Source organism: Scyliorhinus torazame, chromosome 14 (genome assembly GCF_047496885.1).
Source record: "Scyliorhinus torazame isolate Kashiwa2021f chromosome 14, sScyTor2.1, whole genome shotgun sequence".
Lineage (NCBI taxonomy): Eukaryota > Metazoa > Chordata > Chondrichthyes > Carcharhiniformes > Scyliorhinidae > Scyliorhinus > Scyliorhinus torazame.
In genome coordinates this window covers 16774872-16792343 of record NC_092720.1, presented here as the reverse complement: position 1 = coordinate 16792343, position 17472 = coordinate 16774872, and the positions used below count along the sequence as shown (strand labels likewise).

General features: G+C 50.5%; 1 protein-coding gene across 2 annotated transcripts in view; it reads right to left on the bottom strand.

Annotated features, from left to right (window-relative positions):
• Window positions 1–4327, bottom strand: part of LOC140389543 (membrane-spanning 4-domains subfamily A member 4A-like) — a 51260-nt gene extending 46933 nt beyond the window's left edge. Inside the window, exon 1 of one of the 2 annotated variants that reach the window (XM_072473744.1) lies at window positions 4130–4327. The gene's annotated coding sequence lies outside the window, so the exon portion shown is untranslated. Of the gene's footprint in view, window positions 1–3798; window positions 3946–4129 lie in introns of those variants that run through there. The other variant, XM_072473745.1, reaches the window with a different exon arrangement.
• Between the last annotated feature and the right edge of the window lie 13145 nt (window positions 4328–17472).

The following is a 17472-nucleotide window of genomic DNA, read 5'->3' as shown; positions in this document are numbered from 1 at the left end:
CAAAGTGGTGGGGATGAGCGTGGAGCCATGCCCGAAAGTGGCGATCTATTTCTGGGGAGGAGGGCGGACGCCTTGCCTTTGCCTCCCTGATCGCCCGCCGTAGAACCCTGTTCGGCTGGCGGTCAGCAGCACCACCCAAAGCTGCAGACTGGCTGTCCGACCTCTCGGAATCTCTCCAAATGGAGAAAATCAAATTCGCCATCCGAGGGTCAGACGACTGCTTCCACAGAACACTGGACCTGTTTGTGGCCAACGAACAAGCAGAAGAATAGCCAGATAGCCAAGAATCAGGGGAAAGTAGCAGGAGAGGGAGAGATAGACCCGGAGGGAGGGGGGACAGCTAGGCCTAAGAGGAAAGAAAGGCGAACCACAGGAGAGGGGGAGGGGCTGGAGAGGGAAGGGACAGGGAACAAGAGAGGAGAGCCAGGGAGGTGGGGGGGGGGGGGGGGCAGGGAAATGACAGCCGGAAGGAGACCACGGGATACGATAACAAACTTGGCATCTCCAGGAACAGGGAACAGGGAGAATCCAGGCGAAAGACGGGAGGAACGGCTGAAGCGGAGGTGAGCGCGAGACGACAACGGCAGCGAGATCCGTCCGGGAGAAGCAAGTGACAACACCAACACCAAACCCATTCGAGTATTGCCCACTGTAATACCCCCCCCCCAATACCCCCCCCCCCCCCCACCCCGTCCACAAACAGTTGCCTACTTATGTGTTGTAAATAATTTTGCCAGTTGTACAAAGTTGCTGCTGTTGAGCTGGTTCACAATACCCCACCAGTTATTCTAGTTTATTTTTTATTATTACTTTTTTTATGTTATGTTTGGGGGTGCCCTTCTCTTCTATATATGTGTATATATATATATACGTATATTTCTTATTCTGTGTACATAACGGTAAATGTACTTTGTTCAAAAACCGAATGAAAAAACATTTATAAAAACATGAGTCACCAGCTCCAAGTCTGGCACCCCCCCCCCCCCCCCCCCGAGAGGGTGACCGAACCCCCATCCGCCAGCAGTCCGCTCGCACCCCACCTCACCCCACATGCCAACACCCATACTGCCCACCATTACCAGGTGCCCTGCACACACAGGCCACCAGCTGAGGATCGACAATGCTGTCCACGTCCGAGTGTCTCACACAGTGTGTTATCTGTCTGTCCCTGCAGGACCCACAGCCGCTGGGTGTGGGAGAACTCTGGGGGGGGGGGGGGGGGGAGGGGGGGGGGGGGGGGATCTGATCACTGCTAGCTCCGCACTCCCAAATCGGCAGACTCCCTGCCCTCCAGTAACCCCCCTTTCCCTCCCATCCCACCCACACTCTCAAGACCCATCAGGCCTCGCTTAACGAGCACAACAGGTCGCAGCCCCACCACCACACCACAACCGTTAACTAACCTAACTCCTCGCACTAGCAAGATGTGCCCCCCCCGCCACCCCCAGGTCCAACCCCAAAAACAAACAGAACAAAGGCCTGTGATATCTCCCTGTCCATGTTTCCGTTTCCCATATCCATGTCCCAATACGACACCATTGGGTTGGGTTCTCCGCTGCCGGGATGCTCCGTTTTGCCGGCGCCCGGGGAGTTCCCGGCGAAGTGGGGCTGCCCCACAATGGGAAACCCCATTGACCGGCCGACGAAATGGAGCATCCCGCCGGCGTGCTGAACCAGAAATCTGGCATGGCGGGACGGAGAATCCAACCCCATGTTTCTATTTCCCTCCAATTATCAGATCAAAAGCCATCATCCTCCATGGACCTAATCTCCTGAAGAGAACGAAAGAAAGAAACAAAGGTCCCCACCGGTTGTTCAGGTTGAACGACAAGGCCGCAAACTTAACAAACATAACCCACAATATTACAATATTCAATGCAACTTTTACAGTCAGGAAAAAGCTGTGCAGCAACCCTCCTCAAACCATTCCCAGTCCTTGTTCCGAGGCAAAGGCCTCGGTCTGCTCCAGCGAGTCGGAGTCATGGTCCTTTGAATCCATCGTGACTCTCAGCTTTGCTGCAAACACCACTCGAACTGCACACCCTTGTCGAACAGCACCGCCTTCACCCTATTAAAGGCTGCCCTCCGCTTCGCCAGTTCGGTATATGCGCACCATATTTCCATCCCAGTCGATATTCCAACACTTGGCCCACTCGAGGACCCACTCCTTCCTCTGGTAGTTGTGAATCCGCACGATCACCGCGCGCGCCGGCTCGTTCAGCCTTGGCTTATGGCGCAAGGCCCGGTGCTCTCTGTCCAACCCCGGCGGAGCGAAGACCTCACATCTGCCCACCAGCCGAGAGAACATTCCCAAGAAATACTCGGTCGGCCTCGAGCCCTCCACTCCCTCCGGCGAGCCAGCACTCTGCGGTTCATCAGCCTCGACCGGTTCTCCATATCACTCACTTCGGCCTTTAAGCTCTTGTTTCAGTCAGCCATAAGCAGCATTTCAGCTTCTAACGAGACCAGGCGAACCTCGTGATTGGACAAGGCCTCCTCCATGCCCTTCTACGCCTCGCACCGCTTCCTCTCGGCCTTGGCCATTTTCCAAGCTGCTCCTGTATCGAGCCCAGCGCCTTCTTGACAGTGGCTTTAAATGATTCTTTTAGTTCCTCGCCTTGTTGCTCCAATTGGCCATCCACTTTCCCCAACTCTTGCACCATCACTCCCTCCAAGCTTTCCAATGGGATGGGTGCAGCCGCGTCCTCCTCTGCCATCTAATCTCCTCCAGATTCATTTGTCGGGCTCCCAGCCTGGGATTCCTTTCCACCAGTCTTCTTTGACACAAATTTCGACAACCCCCAACAACCTTACCCGACCTCCACACCAAACAACTGGGTTCGAACCCAAAGTTTCCCAACCAAAATGGGGGGGGGGGGGGGGGGGGGGGGGGGGGGGGGGAGGACCGAAATACCGGGACCTTAGCGGCAGCCACCTTGTGTGCGACCTGCTTTCACACGTGCTCACCGGAAGTCCCAGCGCTGTGATTCTTAATTCTGGTTCTTGATCACAGAACGGTTAGAGCTCAGGAGAAGGCCACTCAGTCAGCCGCATCTGTGCTGTCTCTCTGCAGTCACTCTGCCTTTTCCCCAGAGGGCTTAACATTTTTTACTTTTCAGACGCTGATGTAATTCCCTTTTCCAGTTATCCAGGACGCCCCCCCCCCCCCCAGTGATGAAGAAAAACCTTCAAGAGATGAGGGGATCCCTGGACCCCCCCCCCCTCCCCTCCCCTCCCCCTCCCACGGGCGGCACGTGGCATAGCAGTTAGCACTGGTGCCTCACGGCGCTGAGGACCCGGGTTCGAATCCCGGCCCTGGGTCACTGTCCGTGTGGGGTTTCACATTCTCACCGTGTCTGCGTGGGTCTCACCCCCACAATCCAAAAGATGTGCAGGTTGGGTGGATTGGCCACACTACATGAAAGTGAAATTAAATGAAAATCGCTTATTGTCACAAGTAGGCTTCAATGAAGTTACTGAGAAAAGCCCCTAGTCGCCGCATTCTGGCGCCTGTTCGGAGATTGCCCCTTAATTGGGAAAAAAAAAATTGTGTACTTTAAATTTATTTTATAAAAGAGATGAGGGGACTCTCAACGAGCAGCAAGATTTAGAAATATACCTTCATTCTATCTCACTCTGGGAAGAGTCACACTCACATTGATGAGTGACAACCCCCAATGTTATTGTAATATCAGCTGTTAATATGAAGGATAAGTCCCTCAATCTCCCCCCCCCGCGGCAATGATTGTTTTTCAGCCTCAGTTTTACATCTTCACACCAGCAATTTGTTATACTTACCTGGGATTATGTGGGATAAACGGCACAGGAACAGATCGTGCTCCCAATTTCCCACAGTTCAGTGAGATTGAGCAAAAGAGAGAGTTCAGCATTGGAATGCTCACATTTACAATCGCTCAGTCCAATACTTAGCAACTGGTTTGAATCTGACATTAACAGGAATGTGACCCACATCTGATTTGTCCTCAGAGATTTGGCTGAGCAAAATAAAAATGTAGAAAACAAAGACACGTTTTTAAAGCTTGTTCAGAGAACCGAGTTGAACTTTGCATTTGATCAAAACAATTCTAATAATATCTCGGATTGTGACACTTTGTAAAACTGAGCAAACCTTTGCTTCCCGAGTCGATGGGGACTTTCTGCCACACTTTCAAACAGGCGATAGCGACTCGCTCTCTCCTTTCTCTGCAGTTGAACAACTCCAGGATCCAGCCAGGTTTCCAGAGCAACAGTTTTAATGGTCCGTGTTATTCTGCAACCAGACACTCACTTGGCAGAATGCACAGGGTCAGCAGTGGGAGGAGAGTTCTGAAGGGAAGGAGTTTGGCAAAGTTAGACGCCAGCTGATGTCTTGCACAGGAAGCTTCAAAACTGATTGCTGATTGGCTATCGTCGATGTTTACTTTTTCAACCAATGAGATATGTGACACTGATCCACATCCTGTTCTTTCCCTCCTAACTCACAGCCTGGCCAGCTCCAACTGTCCTGTGTATAAGTCTATGTTACTGTAACTGCTCTTGTTGTTCACAAAGCTTTCAATTTTTAAAATCTAGAAAGTGTTAGTGGAATTCTATGCTGCTGTGGTCAGTAAATTCCTTGTCATTTTCAGAATAAAATTCAAAGGATTATTGCCGGTGAGCATGTTTTCCTCTGGGATTTCGCTTCATGACATCTGCTGTGGTCAGAAGACTATATATTGTAAATAGCTGAGACCCCAGCTCTGATGCCTCTGGCACTCAGCTTCCCCTTCTTCCCCCTCTCTGGTTCCTGTTAGTGAACTAAACCTCTATCCATGCTAATATATTACCCCCTACACATGTGCTCTTAATTTGTGTAGTAACCTTTGATGTGTCACCTTCTCAAATGTCTTTTGGGAATCTAAGTACAACAGAACGACAGACCGGTGAGCCTAATGTGTGTAGTGGGTAGGTTGTCAGAAGGTATTCTGAGAGACAGTGGGCGCAATTCTCTGATAATGGGGCTATGTCCCCACGCCCATGGGAAAACGGGTGCGAATCACTCTGGACTTTCCTGTTTTGACAGGGGCTTTCAGGCCCCCGGAGTGCTCCTCGCAGCTCCGGCTGCCGATTAGGGGCCCTGCACTTCCGGCCGCGGGTCCGCGCAAGATGGCGGACCCACACAGCACGCCGGCCCCAACAATATAGGTCCCCCCTCCAAGATTGCGCAGGCCCGCCGATCGGTAACACCCGATCACGAACCTGGCCGTCCTGGAGGCCCCCCCCCGGTGATGGATCTCCCCGCTCCCCCCCCCCCCCCCCCGCCACCAGGGCGGCCGTGGACTGGGTCCGCATTTGCCACTCCAAGCTCCTGCTAGGTGGAACCATGAGAGAACCTACGCCGGCGGGAACGCGGTCAGCTGCCGGCGAAGAATCGCCGCGGGGGCCTCTTTCGATGGCCCCCGACCGCCGACACGTCGACCGCGCGCACATGACTGGCAGCGATTCCCCGGAGAATCGCTGGAAAGTGTCAGACTAGATCATGGGTCTGATGCCCGATTCGCCGCCCCCGCGCTGAGCACGATTGTGGGGCAGAGGCTCGGAGAATCCCGTCCAGGATCTACAGGCAATTAGAGAGGCAAAGACTGATTAGGGACAGTCAGCATGACTTTGTGAGTGGAAAATCATGTCTCACAAGTTTGATTGAGTTTTTTGAAGGGGTAACCAAGAAGGTAGATGAGGGCAGTGCGGTCGACGTTGTCTACATGGACTTGAGCAAGGTCTTTGACAAGGTACCGCATGGTAGGTTGTTGCATAAAGTTAAATCTCAAGAAATCCAGAGCGAGGTAGCCAATTGGATACAAAATTGGCTTGGCGACCAAAGCTAAAGGGTGGTTGTAAATGTCGTTTTTGACCCTTGTAGTTTTAAGATGAACTCACCTAACACTTTGAGCTGTCCAACCAAGATCCTTTTATTGGGCCTTGTGCAGTAGGGTGGCAATCTGATACAGAGCAGGTTACCATGGAGTCTTGCTACTCCTCTGGAACTTACAACTTCTGCTGACCTGGTACATGTGCGTCTTATCACCCTCTATCTCGTGTTCTTCTGGAGATGGCCAGATGAGCGTCTCTTTATATACCGGTCCCCGGTCACATGACCTTGGTCTTGAGTCCGCATGGTGTGTCTGTACCGCCACCTGCTGGTTGGAGGTCTCACACCATCCAACTATGACATGACCCAGAGGCATATCGCCACATCAACCTTCCTCAGAAAACATCAATATAAAATTCTCTTTACAGGAAACATTACATTTTACATATTATGGAGCTATGGCATATCACTGACACAGTGAGCAAGTTTTACAGAAAGTGTCCATTTGCAATCTGTGCAGAAATCAGTGCTTCAAATCAGTGTCCACTTCTGCAGAGCCTGGTTCACTTGCTGGCTTCTTGCTTGTCTTGTGATTTGCCCTGTGTTTTTGAAAGGCCTGGGTCCACGACTGCCATAATTGCATTATCAGTCGTTTTGTTTTAATTTTCGGGCATGTTGTTGCTTGCTACCTGCCAGTGCTGCCGACGCTGGTAGGCCGGTGGGATATGGTGGTTCACGATAGGATGGTTCTCCCAGCCTTCTCTTCCTTTTATTTTTGTTTTTTTCTGGACACGGTGAAGTGCCCCAGTGCATCTCTTGGTTGTTTTCTTTGTCGCGGCCTCTTCCTGGTCATTGTTGTGTGGTGAAGTGTCCGAAGATGTCTCTCGGCATCTCCACACCTCTGCTTACTGGAGCATTAGTGACCTGTTCACCATCAGTGGAGATGCCTCTCTTTATATACAGGTCGTCGGTCACATGACCTTGGTCTTGAGACTGCATGGAGGTGTCTGTACCGCCACCTGCTGGTTGGATGTCTCACACCATCCAACTGTGATATGGCCCATCGGCACATCACCACAGTAGAGGGTTGTTTTTCCAACTGGACGCCTGGGACCAGCGGTGTGCCTCAGAGATCAGTGCTGGGTTCACTGCTATTTGTTATTTATATTAATGGTTTGGATGAGAATGTAGGAGGCATGGTTAGTAGGTTTGCAGATGACACCAAGATTGGTGGCATAGTGGATAGTGAAGAAGGTTATCTAGGACTGCAACGGGATCTTGATCAATTGGGCCAGTGGGCCGATGAATGGCAGATGGAATTAAATTTAGATAAATATGAGCAGATGCATTTTGGTAGATCAAATCAGGGCAGGACCTACTCAGTTAATGGTAGGGCGTTGGGGAGAGTTATAGAACAAAGAGATCTAGGGGTACAGGTTCATAGCTCCTTGAAGGTGGAGTCGCAGGTGGACAGGGTGGTGAAGAAGGCATGCAGCATGCTAGGTTTTATTGGTCAGAATATTGAATAGAAGATTTGGGACGTCTTGCTGAAGTTGTACAAGACATTGGAAAGGCCACACTTGGAATACTGTGTTCAGTTCTGGTCACCCTATTATAGGAAGGATATTGTTAAACTAGAAAGAGTGCAGAAAAGATTTACCAGGATGCTACTAAGACTTGATGGTTTGAGTTATAAGGAGAGGCTGGATAGACTGGCCCTTTTTTCCCAGGAGCATAGGAGGCTTAGGGGTGATCTTATAGAGGTCTATAAAATAATGAGGGGCATCGATAAGGTAGACAGTCGACATCTTTTCCCAAAGTTAGGGGAGTCTAGAACTAGAAGGCATAGGTTTAAGGTGAGAGGGGACAGATACAAAAGGTCCAGAGGGGCAATTGTTTCACACACAGGGTGGTGACTGTCTGGAACGAGCTGCCAGAGGCATTAGTACAGGCAGATGTAATTTTGTCTTTTAAAGAGCATTTAGACAGTTATATGGGTAAGATGGGTGTCGAGGGATGTGGGCCAAATACGGGCAATTGGGACTAGCTTAGTGATAGAAACTGGGCGGCATGGACAGGTTGGGCCGAAGGGCCTGTTTACATGCTGTAAAACCCTATGACGGTATGACTCTATGACGGTAGGACATCCACATGTTCTCCATTATCCATATTGCATGTTACTTCCTATCGCTGTAATGCTACCTCGGGGAAATTTAGTATGGCCAATCCACCTAACCTGCATATCTTTGGACTGTGGGTGGAAACCGGAGCACCCGGAGGAAACCCCCACAGACACGGGGAGAACGTGCAGATTCCGCACAGACAGTGACCCAATCGAACCTGGGGCCCTGGCACTGTGAAGCAACAGTGCGAATCACTTAATTGTTTTAAGCTCCTCCCTCCCGTTTATCTCTTGGATCGCAATTATATCTGGAATTTCTAAAAATTCTTCATGGAACAGAGGCATTGCTGGTTAGGCCAGCATTTATATTGCCCGTCCCTATCTTTACCTTCTCCAAATGTAAAATTCTGCCACGTCACTTGCCCACCCCGCTGCCCTTGGCGGCCCCAATAGGATCCTCCTCCGGGCTATCAGCAAAGCCATCTCCCTCTCAATTAACTGCACATAATTATCAGAAATCTTGCCCTCCCCTTTCTCATCCTCAGACACTATCTATTCTAGCAACGAAGGGGGCGGTAACCGCAGAAACGTGGCTCGCACCTTCCTCACAAAATTCCTAATCTGCAAGTACCGGAACCCATTCCATCTCAGAAGCTGAATCTTTTCTACCAGATCCCCCAACTCCGCAAATCTACACTCCACAAACAAGTCCCTAAGCCTCTCTATTCCCACCCCTTCCCAAACCCTGTCTGTTGAATATAACATCATTGGAATAAAGCTACAATTTCCACAAATCGGCATCTGCAGCGACATGCCATCCAACTTAAAATCTGCCTAAACTGATACCAAACTTTCAGCAAGGCAGTTACCACCGGACTCATAGAGCCAGCAAGAATGGAATCAGAGCCATCACCAGATTCCTCGGCTCGACCCTATGCACGAAGCCTCCTCCATCTGCCCCCAAACCGACCCACCCTCCACAACCCGTTTCTGAACCTTCTCAACATTTGCCGCCCAATAATCATTCAGCCAATTTGGCAATGCCAGCCTCCCCAACTGCCTGTCCCTCTGCAAAATTGCTCTCCGAACCCGAGGCACCTTACCTGCCCATACAAAGGCTGAAATTATCCTAATTACCCGCCCAAAAAAGATTTAATCAGGAAAATCCAAAGATTCTGGAAAATAAATAAAAACCTGAAGAAGTATAATCATTTTCACGGTTTGAACCCACCCTGCCAGCGATGGCGGGACAACATTCCTCCTCTTCCGACACCCCCTCTGCCAAGTTGGCCACATGCAACTTGTGCAACAGAGTCCATCAATGCGCCACCCGTATTCCCAGTTACAGGGGGTTGCCCGCTATGGGGGTTCCCTGTCCTGGGGGGGGGGTTCTCTGATATGAGGGGTTCCCTGTTATGATGGGGTCTCTGGTAGAAGTCTCTGGTGGCGGGTCTCATGTAGGGGTCTGATAAGGGTCTCCGGTGGGGGTCTCCGTTGAGGGGGTCTCTGGTGGGGGATTGGTGGGTGAGAGTCAGGTCAACCACGTGCAGGCGTTCTGTGATGGAGGGTGGCCCAGCGATTCATGTGGTGGAGGAAAGGATGTCCGATTTGTCAAGGGGACAGGAATTGCGTTGCAGAGAGTGCCAGCCAATAGACGTCGCTATCAGGCTGCCCATTGCGGCCCAATAGCAGGATTCGTGATGGAATCCTTTGCGATTCCCACCATTGGTATGACACCCTGGGCGAGTGCTCGGTCTATTCCAGCCCCACAGACCCCGCAGTCCCAATACAAGTAAATCAACCAATAATTCATATGAAATTTGCAGAAACTTTGGCCCCTTGACTGCTCAATCAGTAATAGCCATCAGGTTTGAAAGTTGAACAAAATAACTAATAACAGGAACAAAGTTTAAATATGCAATGACTGTAATGAAATAGCGGCCAGATAGTCTACTGCTCCCCCCTAGCATTACGGGAACGGATCCCAGTTATTATTTTGGTGATAGGTTGAGCTTCCTGATCTCAGTCGGGCTGATAGCTGAGGTGATAAATTGCACAGAATCATACAGCTCACATGAGACCATTCAGCCCCTTTTCTCAATGCTGCCTCTTTGAAAGAACTATCAAATCAGCCCCCATCCTTTGCTCTTTACCATTCGCTCTGCATTTTCTGTCGCCTTTTTCCTTGTTACCAACACCCAGGAGCTGAGGGAGGAATCAATCAGGATTCTGTCCAGTCACTGCTGTCCAATCGCCTTCACTGGGAACGCTGGCCGTGAATTCCGGATGAGAACAGTGTGTGGGGTCTTTTCAGCATTCACCTGGCATCGGGACATGAATACACATTTCAGCTTCTGGAGCCTGATCTACCAATCAAATCGATGATGTCTGATCTGTCTCTCAATTCCATTTTCCATCTTTGCTCCATATCCCTCACTGCTTTCTCGCCAATTGTAATCTATCTATTCAACCTTGAAAGCTCAAGTTGACCCAGCATCCACAGTTTAGCTGGCGAGATAATCCCGAAACTGGATTTCCTCATTTATGAAAAAGTTGTAACTGTTGAATGTTCTTGCTCTAATTTTGACAACGCATCGCTTTGATCTCGATCCTCATCACCACGATATCCACCCTTTCAAATCCTCAAAACATTATAAACATCTGGTTTAGCTCAGTGGGCTAGACAGCTGGTTTGTGATGCAGAACAAGGCCGGCAGCGCGGGTTCAATTCCCGTACCAGCTGAGAATTCTGAATTCTCCCTCCGTGTACCCGAACAGGCGCCAGTATGTGGGCGACTAGGGGCTTTTCACAGTAACTTCATACTTGTGACAATAAAAGGTTATTATTATCTTGATCGGATTCCTCTTCAACCTGCAAGAGGATGAAAGCCATGCTTATGCAACCTGTCCTCAGAATTTAGTCCAGTATTTTTCTGGTGAATCTGTGCAACGATCCTTCTAAGCTCATATATCATTCCTGCGGTGCTGTGTCCAGACTGAACATACAACATAGGACATAGAACAGTACAGTACAGAACAGGCCCTTCGGCCCTCGATGTTGTGCCGAGCATTGTCCGAAACCAAGATCAAGCTATCCCACTCCCTGTCATTCTGGTGTGCTCCATGTGCCCATCCAATAACCGCTTGAAAGTTCCTAAAGTGTCGACTCCACTATCGCAGCAGGCAGTCCATTCCACAATGCTCTATTCCAGCTGATGTCTGGCCAAGGCTCTGTCCAGCTGAACAATCATTTCCTCCCGTTTTTAATCCAGGCCCTGGAGATAAAAATCAACATTCCATTCGCCATTTTGGTTGCTTGTTTGTACGTGTATGGTGACTCAGAAAGATTTTAATTTACAATCACTTTGTAAATTACAGTTTACAGTTCACAGTTCCTCACCATTTAGGAAAATACTCGATTTATCTTCCTTGTTTTCCGTGTGAATGAACTCACACTTCGCCACATTGAGTTCCATTTTCCAGTGATTTGCTCATTCATTTAAGCTGCTCATGTCCCTTTGCAACTTCCTGCTTCAATTAACATTATGTATAGGTATCGGACTCAGTGATCATCCTCAACTACTGCCATCGGCAAACTTGGATATACAACTCTCTATTTCTTCACCCGAGTCATTACTAGAAAGAAAAGCGAAGACCCCGGAATTGATCCTGCACAACACCAGTTATCGCATTGGCCCATAACTCCTGGGCTTCCGAGCGTCGCATTTAGGGGAGAGCCCTATGATGCGCTGGGGAATATGTTCCCACGTATTGGTTTGCCCAGGAATTGCTAACTTCCTCTGGACAATTGGGCTGGGCAGGGAACCATCTGACAGAAGCAATTTAAATCGTTAACTTCAGGGGCTGGGTTTCTCCGCTGTCGGGATTCTCCGTTGTGCCGGCTGCCCGGGGGTTTCACGACGGCGTGGGGCAGCCCAAAATGGGAAACCCCATTGGCCGGCTGGTGAGATGGAGAATCCAGGGGGCACGCTGCACCAGAAAACTGCCCCAGATGGTTCTGCACTCTTACCCATTACTCTGAAAGAGGAAAGGAAAGAAAACTCATCTAACTCCAGAGTAACTGGAACCAGAACCTGCCTCACACAGGACACCCATGCAAACACAACCCCACCTCCCCACCCCCAGGGGACCCACCCTGACCCAGGTCCCGAGCCAAACAACCATCGACCCCCCACCCACCCCCACTGGACATCACCCGCCTTTCCCCCTTGTCCGAGCCCCTCAGCCTCCCTCTCCTCACTTTAGGCAGTGAAAACACATAGCATTGTTGAAGTGGCCAACAGCTGTCAATAAGAACAACAATGTTCATTAACATTGCTGTTAAGATCAATGAAGAGTTATTCAGATGCATTAAAGCCTGAAGGGAAAGGGAAATAAACAAATTTCCTGCTTGCTGTGTTTAAACCATCAAGCAACAATCAATGGCTGGTTAAATGTATTGCACTGTGAAATTGAATGAATTTAAGGCATTTCAAAGGATCTTTGAGGATTTCAAAGATTTTAAAGTGTTGTGGGCTTTCTTAGAAACCTCTGATGCTTCAAAAAGCAGCAGTTTTAAAAGCAAAGGACTGAGGGAGCAGATGTGAGGAAATTCTCTGCGGCTCTCTGGTTTCAATAAGGTGTCTGATCTGGTTCGCAGTGGTCAGTCAGAGCAGTTCAGAGTGAGAAGGCCACTTCAGAGTTTAAACAGGTCAGACACGGATGGTGATTTCGATCGGGGGGCTGCCTAGGATCAGGGGGTGAATTCTTCACCTCTCCAGCCACATGTTTCAGGGTGATGCACCATCGCTGGCAGCAGGATTGTCCGTTCCTGCTGCTGGCCAATGGGATTTCCCGTTGTAGCCACCCCATGCCGCCAGGACACTCATGTGGGGGTGGGCTGCCAGCGGATTGGAGAGTCCTGCCGGCGGATAATTCACCATCACCATGCCAAGAGTTACCTTCAGGTTACCCAGGGATAGATGGGGCAGCTCAGACATGGGACCTCCATCCTGCGGGAGGGTCCCTAGTTCAACACCTTAATCCCAGCCCGAGCCCACCGAACCTCCAGAACCTGCGTGCCCGGTGTGTAGAGGTAACCCGTTATTGCTGTGGGGAGGGGAGGATTCCCCTCCTTGATGAGAGATTGGGGGGTGCTTCACTTGTCAGTGGGGAGTCAACATTTATGTTTGGGGGGGGTTGCGCTGGAAGCAGGGATTGGGGTGCACCTTCAAAATGGTGGCTCAAGATCAGTAAGTGCAAAGAGACTGGTGTGGAACTAACAGAAAGCACTGAACAGTGAGTAGGATTGCGTGTGCTGCTAAAGACTCAAGCTAACCAGGGAGATTGTGTACCATCTGTGCCAGGTGAGGGCGTACCTGGAAACGCGGAGGAGGACACCCACTCCTGGTGGCCGTCAAGGTGATGGTCACTCTGAATATTTATGCCACTAAGTCTTTGCAGGCACCAAGTGGGGACCTGGGATCTCTCAGATATCTGCAGACAGGTGATTCTGTGCTGTGACAGATGCCCTAATTTCCCGGGCAGTGGACTATATCAACTTCACTCTGGACCAAGCCCCTAAGGAAGCTGGGGCAGCTGGATTTGCCACCATCGCTGGCATGCCCCAAAATCAGGGGGTGAAAGATGGGACACGTGTCCCCCTACAAACACCAGCTCATCAGTGGTTGCCCTTCATCAATAGGAGGGCTTCCACTCTCTAAATGTGCAATTGGTGTGTGACCTGCACATCATGTACGTCTGCACCCAATACCCGAACAGCGTGCACGACTATATGTCCCGACACCTTCGAGGCGCTTTCTTGGGTGAGGGGTTGGCTCTTGGGTGACAAGGGTTATCCGCTGAGGTCTTGGCTAACCGTGGAGAACCGCTACAACGACGCCCACGCAGCAACCAGGAGTGTCATCGAGCTGTACATCGGTGTCCTAAAAATGCAATTCTGATGCCTGGACCGCTCTGGTGGGGCCCTCCGATATAGCCCTAGGAGTACCTCGCACATCGTGCTGGTCTGTTGCATCCTTCATAACACCGTCCAGCAGAGGGGGGACATGCTGGAGGAGAAAGAAGAACGGCAGGCCACATCTGATGAGGAGGATGGCCAAGACAAACAGGGCATGGAAGCCGAGCTGGCCAGGCCTGCTGCCTAACGTGTGCTCCAGTGCAGCCGAACACATGACAACCTCATCAACTCCCGATTTTGCAACTAAGAGGCCTGGCCACTGGCTGCTGCGCCACTTTGTCCCATCTCTCCATACTCTCCCCCCCCCCCCCCAACCCCTTCTAACTGGTGCCCCTTTCCCATCAGCCGAACATCGGTAGTGGGGAAAATGCTTGAATCCATTAAGGAACATTTATAAAGCAGTGGCAGGATCAGTCAGAGTCAGCAGGGATTTATGAAGGGGAAATCATTCTTGACAAATCTGTTGGAATTCTTTGAAGATGTAACAAGTACAGATGAGAAGGGGGAGCCAGTCGATGTGGTATATTTGGACTTTCAGAAGACGTTTGACAAAGTCCCGCATAAGAGATTATTGTGCAAAATTAAAGCGCTTGGGATTGGGGGAAGTGTATTTAGGTGATTAGAAAACTGGTTGACAGAGAGGAAACAAAGAGTAGGGATTAATGGGTCCTTTTCAAATTGTCAGGCAGCAACTAGTGGGGTGCCACAGGGATCGGTGCTGGGACCCCAGCTATTCACAGTATATATTAATGATTTGGATGAGGGAACAAAATGTAACATCTCAAAGTTTGCAGATGATACCAAGTTGGGTAGCAGCGTGAACTGCGACGAGGATGCAGGGATCCTACAGCATGATCTGGGCAAGTTGGGCGAGTGGGCAAATCAATGGCAGATGCAGTATAATTTGGATAAGTGTGAGGTTATTCACTTTGGAAGCAAAAATGGGAAGGCAGATTACTACCTGAACGGTTGTAAATTGGGAGAGGGGAGTGTGCAGCTTGTTGGCCTTCATTGCAAGAGGTTTCGAGTACAGAAGCAGGGATGTGTTGCTGCAATTATACAGGGCCTTGGTGAGGCCACACCTGGAGTATTGTGTGCAGTTTTGGTCTCCTTTTCTGAGGAAGGATGTTTTTGCTCTCAAGGGAGTGCAGCGAAGGTTTACCAGACTGATTCTAGGCAGGACTGTCATATGAGGAGAGATGGACTAGGTTAGGATTATTCTCGCTGAAGTTCAGAAGAATGAGGGGGGATCTCATAGAGACTTATAAAATTCTAACAGGACTAGACAGGGTAGATGCAGGGAAGATGTTCCCAATGGTGGGTGTGTCCAGAAGCAGGGGTCACAGTCTGAGGATTCAGGGTAAACCATTTCGGACAGAGATGAGGAGACATTTCTTCACCCAAAGAGTGGTGAGCCTGTGGAATTCATTACCACAGGAAGTAGTTGATGCAAAAACATTGAATATATTCAAGAGGCGGCTGGATATAGCACTTGGGGAGAATGGGATCCAAGGTTCTGGGGAGAAAACAGGATTAGGCTATTGAGTTGGATGATCAGCCATGATCGTGATGAATGGCGGAGCAGGCTCGAAGGGCCAAAAGGCCTCCTCCTGCTCCTATCTTCTATGTATCTCTGTATATCCACCCATGTCCCTCCTCCCTTCATTCCAACCCAGGCCCCCCTTCCCCTCCGAGGGTCCGACCTGCATCACTGCCAGGTGTCGGCTCAGAGTTGGGAGTATCAGTGGGTCTTGTCCACAGGATGGAGGATGACGGGCTCTGGTGCTCCTCATTGTTCGATGAAGCCTGACTCCTGCCTGCAGGATCACATTCCACTGTTCACCCAGGTGATCGCTGCTTGTGTGATGGCCGTTCCATCTCACGGGTCCTTACACTGCATGAGGGGTGGGGTGGGGGGGGGGGGGCAGTTATGGAAATGGTGAGCTGTGATGGGTCAGTCACTGGGTAAGCTTCCCCTACAAGGCGGCCTCACATTTCAGGCCCCGTTCCCTGCCACCTCTGAGGGTGACCCCGGGGGAATGTCCAACTGTCCTGGGGGCACAACCTCGGGCCGTTTCCATCATACACACAGGCCACACAACCAACCTCTCACACACCCCCACTCGGCACACCCTCTACACCCCTCCCAGCTCATCCCTCACACCCTACAGACAAAGGATTGAGGCAGGTCGCAATTTTGCTGCAAAGGTGTTTAATTGTGACTATTTACATTATTGTGCCCTGACCGCGACCTCTAAACTATGTGCTGCACCCGTGCCAACTTTTTTTAAAAAAATCTATTTTATTAAAGTTTTCAAACAGAATTTTTCCATTTTACAAATCAACATAAAAATAGTACAGTAACTGATAAATAACATTATTTAAATAATATAGTGAACTAACAAAGTAACAAAAAATAGTGCTCCCCCCCCCCCCCCGCAGGCTGCTGCTGCTGACGAACTATTTCCCCTTAACGTTCCGCGAGATAGTCAAGGAACGGTTGCCACCGCCTGGAGAACCCCTGAACCGATCCTCTCAACGCAAACTTCATCCGTTCCAGTTTTATGAACCCTGCCATATCGTTTGTCCAGGCCTCCACGCCGGGGGGTTTTGCTCCCTTCCACATGAGTAAGATCCTTCGCCGGGCTACCAGGGACGCAAAGGCCAGAATATCGGCCTCTTTCGCCTCCTGCACTCCCGGCTCATCCGCTACCCCAAATATAGCTAACCCCCAGCCTGGCTTGACCCGGACCTTCACCACCTTTGAGATCACCTTTGCCACTCCCCTCCAGTACTCATCCAGTGCCGGACACGACCAGAACATGGGTGTGTGGTTCGCCGGGCTTCCCAACCACCTCCCGTACCTGTCCTCCACTCCGAAGAACCTGCTCAGCCTCGCTCCCGTCATATGTGCCCTGTGTAGAACCTTAAATTGAATCAGGCTAAACCTGGCACACGAAGACGAGGAGTTTACCCTGCTTAGGGCATCAGCCCACAGACCCTCCTCAATCTCCTCTCCCAGCTCTTCTTCCCATTTTCCCTTCAGCTCCTCTCACCCGTGCCAACTTAACTGGTGTCTAACTTCCTGATTTTACATGGCCTACCATGGGAGCGGCACCGTCTCACAGTGGTTAGCACTGCTGTCTCACAACATCAGGGACCCAGGTTCAAATCTGGCCTCCGGCGACTGTCTGTGTGGAGTCTGCATGCTCTCCCCGTGTCTGCGTGGGTTTCCTCTGGGTGTTCTGGCTCCTCCCACAGTCCAAAGATGTGCGGGTTAGGTGGAGTGGCCATGGTAAATTGTCACTAAATGTTCAAAGGTTAGGTGGTGTTATGCATTTACGGGGAGAGTGGGCCAAGGGAGGGTACTAGTTCAGAGAATCGGTGCCGACTCAATGGGCTGAATGACCTCCTTCTGTACTGTAGGTATTCTATCTCAAACAGGGGCTCGATGCCCCAACCATGGAGCACAGAGTGGCACATGTCCCTCAGTGAGTGAGCCATGTCTCTCTGCGCCTTGGT